At 43.1% G+C, this 18,106-nt stretch overlaps 2 long non-coding RNA genes across 2 annotated transcripts in view; one reads left to right on the forward strand and one right to left on the reverse strand.

Annotated features, from left to right (window-relative positions):
* LOC149873708 (uncharacterized) overlaps nt 1-18,106 on the forward strand; it is a 725,387-nt gene that overhangs the window by 593,713 nt on the left and 113,568 nt on the right. The gene's annotated exons all lie outside the window — the stretch shown is intronic.
* Nucleotides 1,296-5,214, reverse strand: LOC149873710 (uncharacterized). Its single transcript, XR_016439878.1, has 3 exons — nt 5,145-5,214; nt 4,026-4,186; nt 1,296-3,219 (listed from the first exon to the last, which is right to left on the reverse strand). It is a non-coding gene; the product is annotated as an uncharacterized LOC149873710 (long non-coding RNA).

Consider the following 18,106-nt stretch of genomic DNA (forward strand, 5'->3'; position numbering starts at 1 on the left):
ATTAGCTCAGGTGTCTCCAGGCATGCACATGGCAGCTCTTGTTATCAGGCAGTGGTGACATCAGGTGCATTTCACACTTAGTTTCTGTTCCCAGTAAAACAGCATTCCAGTATTCAGTATGTCATGGCAAAAAAACACACTGACTTATGTCAGGACTGGATTAAATGGATTGCTGAAAATTATGTTTTGTGTGCTGCTACTTATCTCCGCATTCATGACTGAGGAGGCAACACAGCATCCTTTACATTCATGTATCAATTAGACCTTTCTTTCAATTCCAGTATGTCAGTTAACTTCTGTTTTAGCTTTTTTTGCCATAATACACGTATGTATGACTGTCTAGTCCTATACATGTTTGCATGCAGTACCTCTACCCAAAGAAATGTTGTGACTTATGGAGAATTTAGAGGCTACTGTTCTTGAACTGGAGGGAGCTGAGGACTTAGGCAAGACTCTGAATAGTTTGGCTATATTTATTTTTGAGGGCAACGTCTGTACTTGCTCTGCACAGTTCCTGCTATTGAGAGGTCTGTTTGCAAAATTACAACTTTCTTTCCCAATGACAATTACTCCTGTAACAAGCAGTCATGCTTAACAGTCATCGCTTGATTGCCAATATTTACCTTGCTTTATTACATTACTGTAAACTTCGGTTGGCTATGAGAGCCAGTTGATGACTCTGACAATTTGGAATCTGAAGGACTCTGATGAAATTATACACCACCTTAGCGTGCCATCTGAGCCTCTGGACTGGCAAGTGAAAATAAATGTTCCAAAGGTTGTACTTTATATAGCCACAGACTTGACCTCTAAGTGCCTTAAAAGGGCTCACATACTTAAAGGTGCATTACTAGGCCTTACACTAATTCACTGTGATAGCTAAAGTGCTTTGTGTGTACCACAAGAGACCAGAAGCCCTTGAGGATCCTTTAGAGCAGAGCATGTGGGCAGTTAGCATTATTCAGCTTGAATTTTGTATTTGCAGCCAGTCATGAGTGAAAGTAGGGGTAGACCATTTGCATATTGTTTTGGTATAAGGCTAGAAAAATGCTTCCATATGTGTAAGTCATGTAACTTCATCCTGTGTATTTTTTTCAGATGCCTGGAAAATCCTAAATAAGATGAGGCCGGGTTTTTTTTGTTTGTTTTTTTGTGCTGAGAATTTCTTAGAAGCATTCATCCCTCTCTGTGTTTAAGTTTGCTGGTCTAAGCAGGAATACTTGAGACTGATTTTAATTCTTAACTAGATGGACATGATTTATTAATTCACATTTGAAATAACAATTGCAGTCGGAAGGAATCAGCTGAAAGCCTTAATTACATAGGAGAAATATGCTTCAATGTAGCATGCCCCCATCCAGATTTCAGAATACATAATTATCATAATTTTTTAACTTTTTTATTTAAAAAATTGTGATGGAGACCAGGCTCCAATGGTTACACATGCTGCTTCCAAGTAGCATCTAAATTAAATAGATTGTTTTCTAATTTATTTGTTAGTACCCAACCATATACAGATATGTACATTCACAAACACCTACACACACAGAAACACTCACACCCCTTATTGTACAAGGTCTGCGCTCTGTGTTCCAGCTGCTATTTTTACATCTGAGCTGTGTTGCAGTTTTTGTGCCCAGTTCAAAGGAAAAAGATGTTAAATTCTGAATGTGCACTGGCACGTGAGCTGAGATTAGGTAATTTGGGATCACTCCACAGAAATCACATATGGGCTTTTGGGACTGGGAATTCATTCCTGTTCAAATAGTGATCAAATGAGGGTGGGGGAGGAGAGATCAAGGGTTTTTTTGTTTTGTTTTTTTAAAATATGCTTCCTGAAAAAAAAAAAAGTACCATTGAACAGGGAAGTGTGTGTGGGGGAAAGTCGTCTTCTTGCACTGGAAAAATAAAATCCAAGGACACAGATACACTATAGGGCCCCACTTGAACCAAAATGAGGTTACATTAACATGTGAGCACTTACAGTCATTTTACACTCATCATGGCAATCCCACTTTGATTATCACCAGCTTTCTCAGTTGCTTATAACTTCTGGCCTATTTTCTCTCAAGGGCTAAGACTTCCTATGCTTGGTCTCAGCTTTGAAGAGATGGCTGCTTATTTTTTCCTTTAATTACCCCCTCCCCCATTCTATATCTATTTCGTCCTAATCATTGACTTGCTACTTCCCAAATCATCGTCTCATTACCTCATATATTGTTTGCTGTTAGCTGCCCATTCAACTGTCTTGAGTGGCCTGAAGACTTTTTGAATTTAAAAAACTCCAACCGATGTGCAAAGTTCACTCTTGGGGGTGGGGAGTGAGGTGGAAAGCTTGAGTAAACTTACAGATGCAGGCTTGTGATTTGATCCATGATGAAGAGGCAATGGCCAGCCATGAGATTTAGATCCTAATCCAAGTTTGGAACCCAATCATCTACTGATATGGGGGGCTTGGATGCTGTGTTCTAATTAGGGTGCACCAGTGATGATGAAGTGAGTGTCTCCACACTCATATGTTGGAAGCATGAGGGCCAGAAAGCCAGCAACAGATAGAATGGTTGATGTCAAAAAGACCTTGGGTACCCAAAGGAGGGCCGTAAGGGTATTCATAGATGATGTGGTCAGCCATCTGAGCTTGAGCACCACAACTGCAACCAGCATCATTGAAGAGGCCCCAAGAGTGCGTGCTTGCCCATTTTGAGACCGTTAAGTGCTGCCCAGGTCCTGTGGGCAACAGCCATCCTGAGGGGTGGAAGCTGGTGTTAGGGATGAAGTTCTTTAGCTGTAGTTCTTGTACAGCATATTTCCTGCTCCACTGATTGGAGGTCCATGCTGTAGGTGACATGCCATCTGTGGATTTGATGAGCTTATTGGCCTGAGTGGAGAATGGGTTCCCAGACTTCAGGCAGTAGTTGGTTTTCTGATTTGCATCTACAAGGCTGGAGTGCAAAAAATGGTCTGGATCATGCGCTTTGAGTCCTAGGGCCAGGGTAGCAGCTTGTCTCTAGATGTCAGGGGTGGGAATGCCTGTCCTCAGTTTCTCTTGTAAGGTCTGTCCTGGATTCACTGAGGAGGACAACTTTTCAGAAGTCCATATAAGGACCTGAACACTGAGTCACCATCATGGCTACCCAACGTATTTGGTATACATGGGAATGCAGTATGGTATTCAAGATGATTAGGAAGGAGAAAATTGATTACTAAGCATCCAGTACACTGTGAAATATAATGTGATATATAATAGGTTAATGTTCAGATCTGTAGAAGATGTAGTTCTCAACTGAAATACTAATGGGTGTTCCTTTAACTCTACCCAGTGATCTGTGAGCTGCTACAGCCATTCCACTTCACATTCTTCCCCAACCTTACCCATACTCACACCTGAATTAGTCAAGAGACATGAAGGAGACAGTGGAGGAGACTTCTACTTTAGTACCAGATGCAGGGGATTGAGGAATAGACCTAGACTTTACAGAAGAGGATTTAAAGGGGATCTCAGATCAGTAACTTCAACCCCTTAATGCTCCCCACAAATAGAGGGTGGAAGATCCTGACATTACAGATCCATCACTAAAGCCAGGAAAGAAGGACAGGCAGGTTTAACAGTGCTAGCTTGATGGCCATACCCCTGAAGGGAAGGCAGTGCAGTTGCCACAGTTATTTCTTCTTCTAAATTAGTGTTTTTCAAATGTCTTAAAGTCACAGAACTTTACCCCTGGCTCCATAGGCCATGTGAGCTGACGTAGAGCCAGGAGACCTGGTCCAGCAGTGGTAGTGCACTGTCCCCCTTCCCCCCTGCTTGCTCTGCCATTGCCTCCAGTCTTTTTGCAGAATCCCTAATGACTTATTGTACAACACCAAGGTTTCTCAGAACACAGGTTGAAAACCACTGTTCTAAACATAAGTTGTTTCAAATGACATTGTGTGGTGTTAGCCAATGCTAATTTTTAAATTGCCCCTCTGTACTATATGCAAGGTATAAACAAGCTCATTGTTCCATCCACGGGAATCAATCTACCTACCTTAAAGCAAGGCAGCTCCTGGGCACTTCCCCAGTAGGTGTGTGTATATGCAAGCGGAGTGGCTGATTTTTTTTTTTTCCATAATGCTCATCAATGGTGTGTGTTGGAAGGCAGGATCAAAAATAGATCTAAGAGTAATTATCTTCAGGGACCCTAGTTTTCTGTGGGGAAAAAAGAAAAAAAATCATTGTATAAAAACCACAAAAATCCATGTTTTTCCATGACCTACCATTTCTTCATGGTTTTCCATGGCTAACGAAAAACCAAGTTCCTTGGTCATCCTTTGATGAAAAAGGGGTTAATAGAGATTCCACACCCCGCCCCCAGTGGATTTATTCAGTACTTTTGTCTGAACAAACATTTGAAAACCATACAGAAAAGTGCAGGCATAATCTCTTGAAATTGGATTTATATTCTAAGGTGAGGGGGTGTCCCTTTACCCGCATGCAACCTTCTTGAGTGTGTCATGGCGCGGGGCCCTAGGATCAGCTGTGATCTCCCCTAGCGCCCCCTACCATGCCAAGTTCGCATTAAAGTGCCCTCGTTCTCACCCACCACATCTTTGATGTTATCTGTTTATAAGGGAGGCTGCCTTTTGTCCCCTTGGACACAGTGCTCTGATGTATCCTGGCCCCTGTTCTGTATTGTTTGACTCAGTGCACCCCAGCCTTATGGGCTATGCGTAGCTCCAACCGCCCCTTTACCACGCCTCAAGCCTTGCTGATATCCCAGACGTTGTTCGGTCTGCCTCCTCAGGCACTCTGGCTTGCCTCGCAAGCGTGCGCCCCCTCAGGTGCTCTTCAATTGATGCCCCCTTACTCTGGGGCTCCTCTCGTCGCCCCCTCTGCCTCAGGGCTCCTCTCATCACCCCCTCTGCTCTGGGGTGCTTATCATGCTGCACCTTCTCTGGCACCCGGGTCAGTGCTGCGCCTTCTTTGGCACCAGGGTCCCCACGCTACTGTGAAGCCCCTATGAGGCCTCCTCCAACCCCTAATAGCCTCACCCGGTCCTCTGTCTTAAACAGTAAACAGAAACTCAAGCCTCTTGGCTACAACATAAATTCAAACCATCCAGCTATAACCATATTCAAGTCTGTGACAGGGTTTCTCCCTCTCTCACCCACAGCAACTGCTCGAGTATCCTGGCCTGTTCCTTCTCGCTGCTCCAGCAGAGTTCCCACCCCTATGGCTGCTGGCAGGGAACTGCCTCCCTGGCCTCAGCCTGAATTTATATATAGGGCCCTGCCCCCTTCCGGTCCGCTGACCAACTGCGGTTGCCCCAGCAACCAGCACCTGTGCCTCTTTATAGGCACAGAGCACTGAGGTGCTCTGCGACAGAGTGATATTAAAAGCTTTTAGTTTTCCCCTCAAACATGACAAAACTTCTTGCTCTAGTACAAATATCGTCATGCACTTCTGAAGTAAAAATTAATAAGGACTCTTCAGATGTTATCGGTAAAATACAGAGAAGGATCCTGCTCCCTTAGGCTTTCCTTCAGAAACATACAACATTTTACAAGGAAACTATGTGATGTAAAACCCTTTGTGTCCATAGCATATCCGCAGTTATCAGCTGGCAGGGTAAAGCAACTTATTCTAGCTGTGGGTGTGAGGAACAGTACTGTTTGTCTATGGTTTTCCTTGGCAATACTTGCTAAGTGTGACACACACTACTGTCATTCAAACCTTCTTGATAGAGCAGGATATACTGTGTTAATCTTACCTTTTCAGTCTTTTCAATAGGAGTCTTCTCAGTCCCACTCCCTAGCCACCCCAGTCAGGTTCTCTTTTGATTAGTTGGAGTATAATTGCTGAATCAAAATTAGGAGTGGGCAGACATACAATCACACTACAGTGGCTAGTCAGAGCTCACTACAGCTGGGACAACTTCACAAGCAGGCTTCTGACCTTCATGTGGCTTGAAAATGAGTGCTTTTTAAAAGGTTCTGCAAATGTTTATGGAGAAAGCAAACCAGAGGGTTAGTAGGATATCAGTGTCTGTAAATTCACCCCTTCCATGCCTACAGTTGAATAGTGATAAATAAGGCAAATATAAAACTGTGATGGAAAATAAAAGAGCAAAAGAAGGCTCTCTTCTCTGCCTGGCATGGCTTCTGACTATGTTTGCTGTCTAACAGTGTCATTGTGAATTACAGTACATTGGGTCATTATTATATACATGGCGGCACTGAGAGCAAGAACAACACTGAAAACCGTCTATTTTTTGTCACTGAACAAGTGTCGTTCTTTTCTCCTTTGCCTTTAAATCACAATAAATCCAACTACCTGATGTTTAAAAGTGATTGGAATTACATTCAAACTGTTCTGCTAGTTTAACCCAGCAATAACATCGGTAAAAAAAATATATACTTTATACACCAGACCCATCAGCTGTCTGCTAGAGAAAAGCAGGACAAAGCTCCAGGCAAACTGGGGATGAAGGAGCAAAACCACGATTAATCTCAGAAAAGGGGTGATACAGACTCCTTAAACAACACTTTTGGGTGAGCTGTAAAACATTTTTTGGGAAACCAAAAAATCCTAAAAGCAGACAGAACAATTACTTTGAACTCCGATGGTGTTATGACTCTTTGAGTATTTAATAAAGGGTAGCACTGCTCTGAAAGAAAACCACAGTTAGCCCAAGAAAATAGGTATCAATGTCCCTTGTCATGCCAGAAATGCCAAATATTGTGGCTATGACAATAGGTAGAAGAAATTGGTGCTTTTCTGCAGCGGTCATCTGTTTGCCTTCTGGTAAGAGAAAGCAGGCAACCCAGAGCTTCCCATACAGGTGATCCTGAGCCACTCCAGGCAGGTGATCCTGAGGCTTTAGGGGCCCAATTTGGCAAACCCCAAGAATTACCATTCCCAGGGCTTGCAGGATTGGACCCAGCCAGCGGATTCCCTGGGTGCAAATATCATGCTGCTGCACCCTGACTTGGGGCATGTCTCTGTAAACAGGGGAACCCTGCGTTTCCCCACTTGCAAAGGCATACCCAGAGTATCCAGCTCAGGGAATGCCTCTACAAGTGGGAAAACCTAAGGTTCCCACATTTGCAGAGATGTACCCTGAGTGTTGTCCCACAGGATTGGACCTCTGCTACTCACAGGAGCAGCAGGAGTCCAACCCTGCAAGATAGCAGGTAACTTCTTTTTTACCCAGGGTGCGGTGCTGGCAGAAGTAATATTTGGTGCATAAAAATGCTTTACAGCTCACCTGAAAGTCCTCTACAATTCTGCAGTGACACCTAGGCATGGCTTCAGGGTGCTTTAAAAGTGTCCAATCGCATGACAACTAAGCACTCATCTAATGAGGGATCAGATAAAGGCACTCCAAAGTGGAGTGCCTTAGGGAATGTCTGTTCCCTAGGTTTAGTTTGTCAGCATGACTGGGGCTGGAATGATGCAGCCCAGCCTCACCCCTTGTGCTGTCTGCAGGAAGGGAGGGAGGAAAAGGAAGCTGCAGGCTGGAGTTTTCCCGACCTGAGCTGGAGTGAGGGGTGGCTTGACTGGAGCTCTCCCACCTTGTAGCGCCCCCCCCCAACCCCCTTTGCCTCTAGTTCAGGTTGGAGAAACCCCAGCCTGTAGCTCCCTCCCTCTTCTTTCTCCTCCATGAGTGACTGGTGCCTCCCGAGCCTGGGGGGGGGGGGGGCACTAAATCACCGATGGGGGGGTCCCCCATGGCCAATCACCAACCAGGGCAGTTCCCCAGTGACTGATTGCTGACTGGGGGGCGGGGGAGAGGGGGCGGGAACTGCTGAATCACCGAGTCAGCAGCAAAACCAGAAGTGCACTGCCGCCAGCACTTCCAGTTTCATGGCTGGCACTTCCAGGGGGTGCATGGCCAATCTCGTGAGATGCACATGCACATGCACCTGCGTGCACCCCTTACACGTCACCAATACCCCCCTCCCTATCTGCACAGAGAACCAGAGCTGGGAGGGGTAGGGGGAGCTAGGGGAAGAAGGCTCCTTTGCCATATCTGCTCCAAAGTGGAGCTCCCCTCCTGTATAACAGCTGAGCTAATCTGTTGGATTAGGGGTGCTGCTGTAAGTCATGGCACTTTATGTTAAGCGCCATAAGTTACAGTGGGACCTGAACGTCTATCAGTGCCCACAGTGAAGCAAATCAGCTGGCACATTCCAGCACAGCTGATCTGCTTTATTTGGCAATGTCTATTCATAGCCTAAGAGAATTATTGGTGCAAAAATCACAGGTTTATCTGGCCCCGAGGAACATTGTGCCTGAGTGCTGGTTGAGTATTTATCCTCATTGTTTACCATCAGACAAGGCTATAATTATTATTCCCATTTTTCAGGTGAAAAACTAAGAGATAGTGATTACAGTCTTTCAAAAGTGCTCAGTACCAAGAGCTGGCGATAGATGCTTGAAAAGAGCTCAGCCCAGTGGGTAATTAAGTTCTTCTGAAAATCTGGCCACAAATGTCAGGATGAGAAGCAAATGCATTTTTGAAAAGCTGACCCTAATTTGTGTGCTAAATGGTTCTGAAGCTATTCTGAAAAAATCCAGACCTAATTGTCAGTGGTGAGCTCTTGAAAATCTTAGCACGCTGGTAAAGAATGGAACCCAGGTCTATCTTGTGTCCCAGTACAAAACTTTATTCACAAGACTCTTTAAAGTCTCTGCCTTGGTTAGCCATGCATTATATTCTTTTCATTTTGTTAGAAGGAGGGAGTTCAGGATTGTTTTTCTTGAAGGCTTTTTATTTTGTCCTTCCCATCTTCCAACCTGGGTTTTGCTCTTTCCGCCCCCTTCCAAAAGGTGTAGAAAAGGAGCCATATGTGGATTCCCTCTGTTGATACCTTTCCAAAAGACCTTGTAAACTGACATTAATTGTTTTGACTGCATGCATCTATTCATTATTACACACTGCTGCTCGGCTCTCTTGCTTTTTTTTTTTTAAAGGTAATGTTATATTCTGCTACTTTCAGTTTTTTTTTATTACAATGAAAATCATAATTATTTCTGTGAAGATCTCGAACAATTCAGAAACTCTTCTGCAAACAGTGACCAAAGAGCACAGTTGTTCTATGGCTGTTTAATTGTAAGACACATTTCTTATTTAGCAGATTTCTTGTGTACAAAAGAAAAGCACACCCAGTGCAGGCAGAAGGACCCACCCATGCTATATAATTAGAATTTGAGACTCTCCTGACTCTCTTCTTGAGATGGGCTGGTTGTTTTTAGAAGATCTGAAGGTATTATCTTCAACACTGTCTCTGTTGATATGTGAGTTGTTGACCTGTACCAGGTAGGAGCTCAAATCAATGTTATGCTTTCCTTTTTTCCAACAAAGCCGTGGAAATCTGATGGGTTTGCTGGGCAATATTAAATCCCAAGCAAAAGCTTTATAAAAGCTACTTCAGAACACTATCGAATTATTAGTATGCTTTTTCATAATACAGATGGCTTCTCATTTTATTGAGAGAGAGAGAAGGAGATTTTTTTCCAGCCCTCTTGGGAATGGTTTTATTGAAAGTATCAAAACTGGGAAGATGGCTGCATCATTTCTCCGATGCCAGGGGTCAGAATCTTTGACTGGCTTGTTGTAATGTGAACATATAAAAATTCACTCAGCGCTCATTCTCTGCCTTTTATTTAATGTACAATCCAGCTAGAGCCACTTTGATTCTTTGCATTACTGTCCCTAACGCTGAATGTTTGCCTTTGGTGTTTTACATTTTTTCATGCATTCTGAGGCAGGGAAAACTTGAAGAAAATTGCCACTGCCCTACTATACATTGACGTACAGTTGCCAATAAAACAACATTTTGTTATTCTACCACAGTAACTGCCACTGAATAAATAAAGGCTGTATTTCTTGTAGAGAGGTACTGCCTAAAGTGTGGTTCTGCTCTGTAAAGTCTCCACATACTCTATACCCTTTGAGTCACATCTGCATCATTTAGAGATTAAAATAAGTGTTTAATATTTTAACTTCTCCAAATGCTAAATAGCCAATACAGCTAAAAAGCAGCTGAAGCAAAAACTGCAAAAGACAGCTGGATTTTATTCCTTCTTGTGCATCATCATCAAATAGGTTTACTGAATTTTGACAACAAGGCCAATTAGTTACATCTATGAAACCTCACTGAGAGCCATAATTTCAAGACAATGGGGTTTCACAAGCCTCTCTGAAAGCAGAAATCATCTTGCAGAACCTTTATTGAAAGCAATGATCTGCAAAAGGAAAGGAACCAGCTTGATGCTTAGATGTAGGGTGAAATTTTCAGAACTGGTAGTTATTAGAAAAAATCCTTTTTGCTTGAAAATGAAGCAGACTTGATCTCTCAGGTCAGAGGATTTAATCAGGTTTCTTAGGTGCCTATGTGAGATATAGACAGAGTTTAACTACCTAAGTTCCAAAGGGTAATTCCAATTACATCTGTGCTCATAGCCAGAAATCTTTATTAGGTGCCTCCATTTTGGACAACAAAATGCTCTATGCCAGGTCTTCTGGGTTGGTGTCTCTAACTCCCAATGCAACTCCATTGAGGTTCAAAATGTTGATTTTGGGTATCCAAACTCCACCTAATTCCCTGGGAAGGGCTGTGTCAACAGTCATACCAGAAACTGCACTCACTTGAATGTACAGTATTAAATTCAGCCTGAGGATGGTTATGTAGGTGGTGCTATCCGCCTTTTTCTCAAATCTAATGGTTATATCATTCATGCAGGGTGTGGGAAACCTGTTTTCCATACCCACTCATTCTGAGCGGATTTGAACTGATACTGCTGTCTTCCTTTGGGACTCTCTTGGTTATAGAAAGGGCTAGGTGAATGTATACTGTGCCCCTTCTTTTAAGCTGGGTCATTTGGTGGCCTACAATGCAAGAGTTGTGAGCCCAGGAAGAGAACAACCCGGAAGGATCCTGCCACTGTAGTCCTGCTGCTGGAGTTTATTTGGATTTTTTTTCTAATATCTGTTTAGGCACAAGGAGTCCTAAGCTAGTGCTCTTAACCACTGGGTTATCGGACAAAGGTGGGAGCATCACTGCCATCTCCATGTGACTGTGAGTGTAGGCATTGTGAATCCCCAGCTGATGTAGAGGCTTTACAGACAGCATGAGTCAGGTGTCTATGCTCCAGAGTAGGGCAAGAGTTCAGATCTCACTGCACTCAGCATTTCCTACTCACTACCACTAGATGCCTTGGAGCTTTCTGAATCACCTTTTGGAGGCAATTCCCTTTCTCTTCATAGAATTGGTAATCATGCCAAAACCTGGCTGGCTTCCAGGCATCTCCAAAGAATATCCACGTATTCAACAGGGATCCTAGGCACCTAAACTAGTCTCACCCTCAGGAGCAAGAAACCTTGTGATGCCAAAGCATAGGCACTTGAGCAACTACTTTGAATCCAGATCTAAACAGTTTATACGTACTGTGTAATGGAGCTCCCAGCATCCCATTTTTAGTCATGGTTTAAACTACCCCTAGATTGTAAAGTTGGATTTTCAAAAGCAACACATGCCCCTCCTGAATAATTTAGCCATTGAATTTTAAAGGATTTTTAAAAGAATATAAATAACTGAAAATGGTCATAAACCAAGCCTGCCTTGAGCACCATACTTCTAAACTTTGGGGAAGTTGGAATCCAGATCTGTCCATTGCAGCAGTATCTATAACTTGCAGAACAAAATTTGTTGTTTTGAACAACTCTCTGTTTTTTGATGATTTGGAACTTACCCAAATTTGAAGTGTGTGCTTTGGGCCATATACTCCATAGTTAATATACCATCACATTTCTCCTGCTGACCAGTCAAAATGACAGCTAAGAAAAGTATTGCACTATTTTTTGTGAATAAACTTTAAAAGAAGGATTTCTTTTTGGTCTAAGATCAAATATAGTATCAGGTTTATCTGTTTTGTGTGTCTTTAATTTTAAGCTACCATCCAAGCAATTCTGTTTTATTTCTTCATTCCCAGTTTGCCCAGAGTCTTGTTGGACCACATTTTATTTAATGCAGAGCTCAAGAAAACCTAGTACCAGCCCTCCTGGTTGTGTTTTTGTCTCTGCTATTCTTACTCTGTGAATAAATTTAGTACTGAGTATTTCATCCGACACCTTTCACAAGCAATACACTCACTTAAAACACCATCAAGGAATAAACACTACCAGTATCTTTCAGATATCTGATTGGGTAGCTAATTCACAAATGATTGACTATCCAGTGGTGAGAGCATATGGAAGCTCTGCGAGCAATTGTCAACACTAGGAAAGTAGTCAGAGAAACGGATTGTTAAGAACTGAAAACAATAGCGAACAAGAAAGTCCTTGAAGGAATGTGGCATGGGGTCTGCTCTAAGCATGAATTTATGAAAATGCTTGGCCAAAACAAAAGAAGATGGCAGCATCATTTCACATATGTGCTCCTCATTGTTGGTTATTATTATTCCAATTTTTGACACTTGAATGAAATGTGGTATAATTGGGCTTCATAGCTGCTGCTTCAGGCGACATCAATTGCCTTTTTTTAAAATGATGATGGCATTGAGGGAGATTTTTTTTTCTTTTTATGTTTTGAAGTTGCTGTACTCTCAGTACCACTCATACTGTACACGGAAGGGGCATTGTACTCCTGGGAGGGTCTGCAAAGCTAGGAGACTAATCCCATGAAGAAATATGAGATGGAGAAGAAAAGCAAAGTAAACATACTAGAGGATGTTACACTTCACCTGAGTCCCCTGGTATCCCTTCTTCTCTTTCCTCCCTAGACTTCCCTGTGCTATAGCTCAACCGTTTTGCCTCACTTTCCTGCTGCAGGCTCTAAGCAGAGCATCACAGGGAGCATGCAAAGGCTGCCCTCTCTTACTTTGATTCAGTGATCAATTCTGTCAAGATTAAAGGGCCTGTAAGCTGTCACGAAAAGAAAATCATTCATTAAACTGTATTTATGCCTACTACAGAAAACACTACTTCATCTCTTTCTTTGTATTTATTTGGATACTGGAGGTTTTGGTTGACCTATTTTGATTTTGGGAGGCCAGACTGCCCTTTAAGGAGGAAGAGTGGTTGTACGGCTTATGTTTTAAAGTTGCATTCAGCATGACAAACAAGATTTATTCTTTATTGTGCTTTTTTCAGTGGGAAGTAATGTTTCAAGATAAACAGCAAAACTTTTAAAAACAATACGGAAACTACCAAAAGTAAATAATAGAAATGAATTAACATAGTGTGCACTAAATCCTCAGTTTTCTGTTCATGTAGCAGGGGAAAAGTATGTGTGAAAAGATGGCATTATGCCACCTTCTCCCTTACAATCCTAGGCGTGGGTCAATCTTAGTAAAACTTACAGTAGCATTAAGGTTGCTTTAAAGACTAGGGACAGACATTCAAAAAGCCTGAGCCTGAATTGATTCAATCTTTGCAGGTTAGTCTAAGCAAAGCTTGAACTGATTTGGAGGTGGTTGACTTGGAAGTACAAAGCTTGAACTGATTTGGAGGTGGTTGATTTGGAGGTGCAAAGCTTGAACTGATTTGGAAGTAGTTGATTTGGAGGTGGCTCAAGCTAGATGCGGGGGGGGGGGGGGGCGGTGCTAGAGCAGCCCTTGCACAGAGCTGAGCTGGGGGGGGGGTATGGCCAAGCTCTGGCAGGATGCTGTGATTAGGGAGGGTTCCCCCCTCTCCTGAGCAGCCCACCAGGGAATGTTTATCACCCCTAACTCAGTGTTTATCACCCCATTAAGAAAACAACAGAGGGACTTTACCAGCTACCTGTTGATTCTACCTTTGTCCAGTGTGCCACAGCTTAGAGGTAGCCAGCATGTGGTCTGCTAGGTAATGCTGAGAGGTGTTTGTGACAGACAGGGGAATGCCTGCTTAGCCGAGAGTGGGGAGAGGTGGGAGCAGAATCCAGGCAGATGCCTTCAGAGACTGAGGGAACCACACCCAGGGAGCAGAGGAGAAGGGCCACCTTTGTTGTGGAGCAGGGAGCCCCACCCAGCCCAAAGAGGATGCCAGGATGCTGGGGGAGTCTGGTTTATCTTAAACCAACAAGGGGTCTGGAACAGACATTGCATAAACCAGTTTGAGCCAAATCAGTTAAATCTCAAACTAGTTTATGTGCACTAAACATCAGTTCTGCTACTGGTTTAAACCAGTTTCTGATCATTTAAACCAGTTTATGTGTAATGTATGTCCCTAGCCAAAGAGGTCACCCATGAACTGGAGATCACCAGAAGCAATAGCACTGAACTCATGACCCATCCACCCCACAACACCAAGCCACTGGGACTTCCTCTACTCTAGGAGAATCTCATGTCATTGGGGCCATTGGGTTAAGTCTTGCTTATTTCAGCTTTGCACTATCATTGCCATGCCTGGTACAATGGGGCCCAGGACTCAGTTTTGTATTTATCAATTTAAAAATAACACATATGCATTATTAAAATCAGCATCTTTTGTCAAGGAGATGGGCCTGAATCAAAACCCTGGATGGAAACACCACCCAAAACCAAGAGCCATCTGCATCAGACCTTCATTATAGCTCTATCACTGTTATAAGCCAGACTGCACACTGCCAAAGGATGAACAGAATGTAACCCTTCTGCTAGAAGCTCTCGGCCAGGTTCAAATACCTAGGGGTTTCTGTTAAAATTAACAAATGCTCTGGCTTGTGTTCCTACTCAGACACCTGGGAAAACTAAATACTTCCCTTGGGTGCCCTTTAGCAGGCAATGCTGCTCCCCTTGCAAGGATAAAAGAAAAATTTAGTCATGGAAAAAGAACCTGTATTAATTTATGGAAACATAGCAAGAATAAATAAAACATGTTTATACAAATAACAAGCAAAACACTGTCCCCCCAGTGCCCTGGAGGATGGGGTAGATTTTTGTCTCAGTTTTCCACATCTGCTGGTATGGATGTCTACTGAATATATATCTCTGTTTCACCTTTTCCCTACACTCTTCCTTACATTTTCTCCCTTGTTAGTCACCTCTCACCATTTATTGGCAGTGGTTAGTAAAGTCCCAGAGCCTAAAACACTCAGGCAGGTCTGCTTCCAGCTTTTTTGTGGGGAGTGTTTCTATGAAAGATGCCTTTACTCTTGCTTCCAGCTGTGATGTAGTCTCTGAATTCCTTCCTCTCACCATGCAGCCACTTCTAGCTATGATGTTATGTCTGAACCATAGTGCCAAAGCTGGGTCTTCCAGATCCTCACCTGTTAGAAAGTCATCAAAGCTCCCCAGGTGTTTAGCTCACTCACCTCACTAATTCTTTTCTCTGCCACAACACCAGATCTGGGTGTTGAAGCTCCAACCTCTGAAAAAACACCTAGGGCTCAGTATAGACAGTCAAAAAGCCTAAGGATGAATCAATTTCGTTTTTGCAGGTTCAACTAAGTTGCACAGATTAAATTGAAACAGAACTGAACAGACATTTTCCTTTGATTCAGAAATTACAGCCACATGCCTGCAGTGGCTCAGGCCAGAAGCTGAGGGCCACTAGAGCATGGCTCTCTGGCTATGTGTTCACTTCTTCTTCTTGCTGCTCTGAGGTCTTTGAGATTTGCAGTCCAAAATCAGAGCATCAAGACTCTGCAGGGATGTTCATCACTTCCTTTAAAAAAAAAAATGTTCATCACTACCTGCTTGCAGATGCCTCTGCGATTTGTAGTCCACAGTCACAGCCAGCAGTAAGTTTGAGCAGGGGAATGGGTGTTTAACCCCCCTCCCAGGCTCCAGCCCCCAGCTGGGGTTTGCCTGGAGGAGGCAGTCCCCCCCACCACTGCAGACTAGGCTGCATCTCCAGCCAAGCTTGCCTTGTCAGCCCACCCTCACTGCTCCAGCTAGGAAGCAAGGGGCGGGGCCAGCCCTGCTCTGTGGAGAAGACAGCACAGCCCACCCTAGAGCTGGAATGCATGGTGGGATGCTGGGGGACTCTAATTTAACTTGAACCAGGAAGGGGTGTAGGACATATACCTCTTTGTGATTTTTAAGTGTATACATTTTTACTGGCAATGATTTAAGATCTTAAACAATTTTTAAAATATTCTTTTTAACCAAATCTTTGCAGTTAACCTTTAACAACTTCCAGTTCACAGAATCCCTTACAAGAAAAGGCAGGAAATCAATACCTCTAAGTAAAGCAAAAGCAACAACAATAGCATCAGCATGTGCCATATCGTACTGGTGTGCCAACACTAGTAATTGCCTACAGCAAGTAGGAGCCTAGAAGCAGAACTATGTTCTCTATCTGGTCTCCTTTTGCATGTTAAACTGGGTCACTGTAGGGCACCAGTAAGAAAAGAAAGGGTGAAATGCAGTTTCATCCCTGAGCCAATCTCAGCTAGTGAGGGAAAACAGAGCTGAAGGTATATATTTGTAGTATGCTCCAACCTCATAGATATTGCTGGTGTGGGTTTGGTAAGGAGCATTTAGACCTGTATGTATTGCTATGTGTTACACAGGTCAAGGCTTCTATTGTGGTTATTGTTGTTGTATGGGATTCAAGTACCACAAAGGAGAGACTTAATGTTACCCCACCCATAAGGCACAGCTCCTCTCTATGTAAGAACGGCCCCTTTTTCAGTAGGCTAACATTTGTTCATCTTTCTGATGCCTTTGTCTTAGATGTTAGAGGGTTGGATGCAAGGTCAGTCGTTAACCATTTCATGAGGGTATACAAAGTTTCTGCCCTAATCTCAGCTGAAATCTTGCTGTGCAGTAATGGGGCTGGAAACAAAGGGGGCTTTTGCTGCAAACAGGGAACTGCTCATATGCTGTGAAAGCAATCTGGGATTGCTATGAATATCTTAGGTGTATTCGAAGGGCAACAAAGCTCTGCTGAAGTGCTGCCTGACCAGTCTGGGGGCAGCTGAAGTGCTGTTGTGATTCACTTCATTCAAAGTGGTGCTGAAAAAGGACTCAGATTTATGTAGGCTGAAGTTGGACTGTTCAGACTTCGCATATTACTGAGGCAGGAGATGTAATATTTTTGCCCTCTACTGGCTAAAAGCTGGGAAAAAGAGATAATAGCACTACTGCTGCTGACAGCAGTGGGAGCTTTTTCTTTTATTGGGATGGTAGAACCTACTCCTCTTGGATCTCTGGGGAACACAGTTCAGAGGGAATGTCTTTTTCACAGACCAAAAAAAATGAGGACTTGTATTGCTGACAGTAAATGATGTTCTGTCCAGATACTTTCATGGGGATCGAATCCCAAATTCTTCCTCTGAGACTTCTGCACTGACTTTTATATACCCCACAGCATTTCCTTAGCCTCTTTACACAGTTTCCCTATCTGTAGAAACATACATCTGTAGAAATACAGACTATATTCACTTGAGTTTTATGAGAATGAGTTAGGTAGTGTGAGTAAAACACTCGGAGGAGGGAAAGTATAACTGCTTAATATCCTTATTATTTATGGGATTAATCACTCAGCACAATTCTGCCAGAAATTGCCTTGAATGATGAGGCACAGAAAAGAGCTTCCTTAGTTCTGTTTGTGTGACAGTTTTGGGGTTTTTCTTAGTAGAAGGCAAAGGACAAGGTGGTGGGGTATTTTGAAAGTTGGAATGCAGAAGACTCACCAGGAAGACTCACCAGGTTAATATCTATAATGCTGTATTAACCGACATAAACTAAAAGGGGAGGTGGGGCTCTACAAACTGAATTTAAATGGCTTCTTCAAACTCTAATGGATAGTTCTGGACCCTTCAGGATTTTTTCTGTTCTCTCTCTCTCCATTAGCTTTGACACAGCAAACCTGAAAGACAAAGATAGATGCTGACACAGTCCTAAATATTGTGCATAAATACTGTGCTGTTATAGTGGATAGGTACCAAGTTTGCTCCAATCTCCCCCTCTAGTTATAGCAAGTTTCCATCTGGTACAACTTGCACTGCACACTCCCTCAGGTTTATGTGTAAACTACTGTGAAAGCAGAGTCATTGATTTTTTGTGGGTTTAGTGCCAGAGCAATTTTAGATGGCACAAGGCTGATTTCTTTGACTTTCGCTTTACTGCTCTTGATACTGCTGTGTCAAACTCAACACCTTTCACAACACTATCCTCCTCCTCATAATAACAAAGCATTCATCACCTCCTCCTCCT

This window comes from Crocodylus siamensis, chromosome 1 (genome assembly GCF_052110815.1).
Source record: "Crocodylus siamensis isolate JL-2025a chromosome 1, ASM5211081v1, whole genome shotgun sequence".
Lineage (NCBI taxonomy): Eukaryota > Metazoa > Chordata > Crocodylia > Crocodylidae > Crocodylus > Crocodylus siamensis.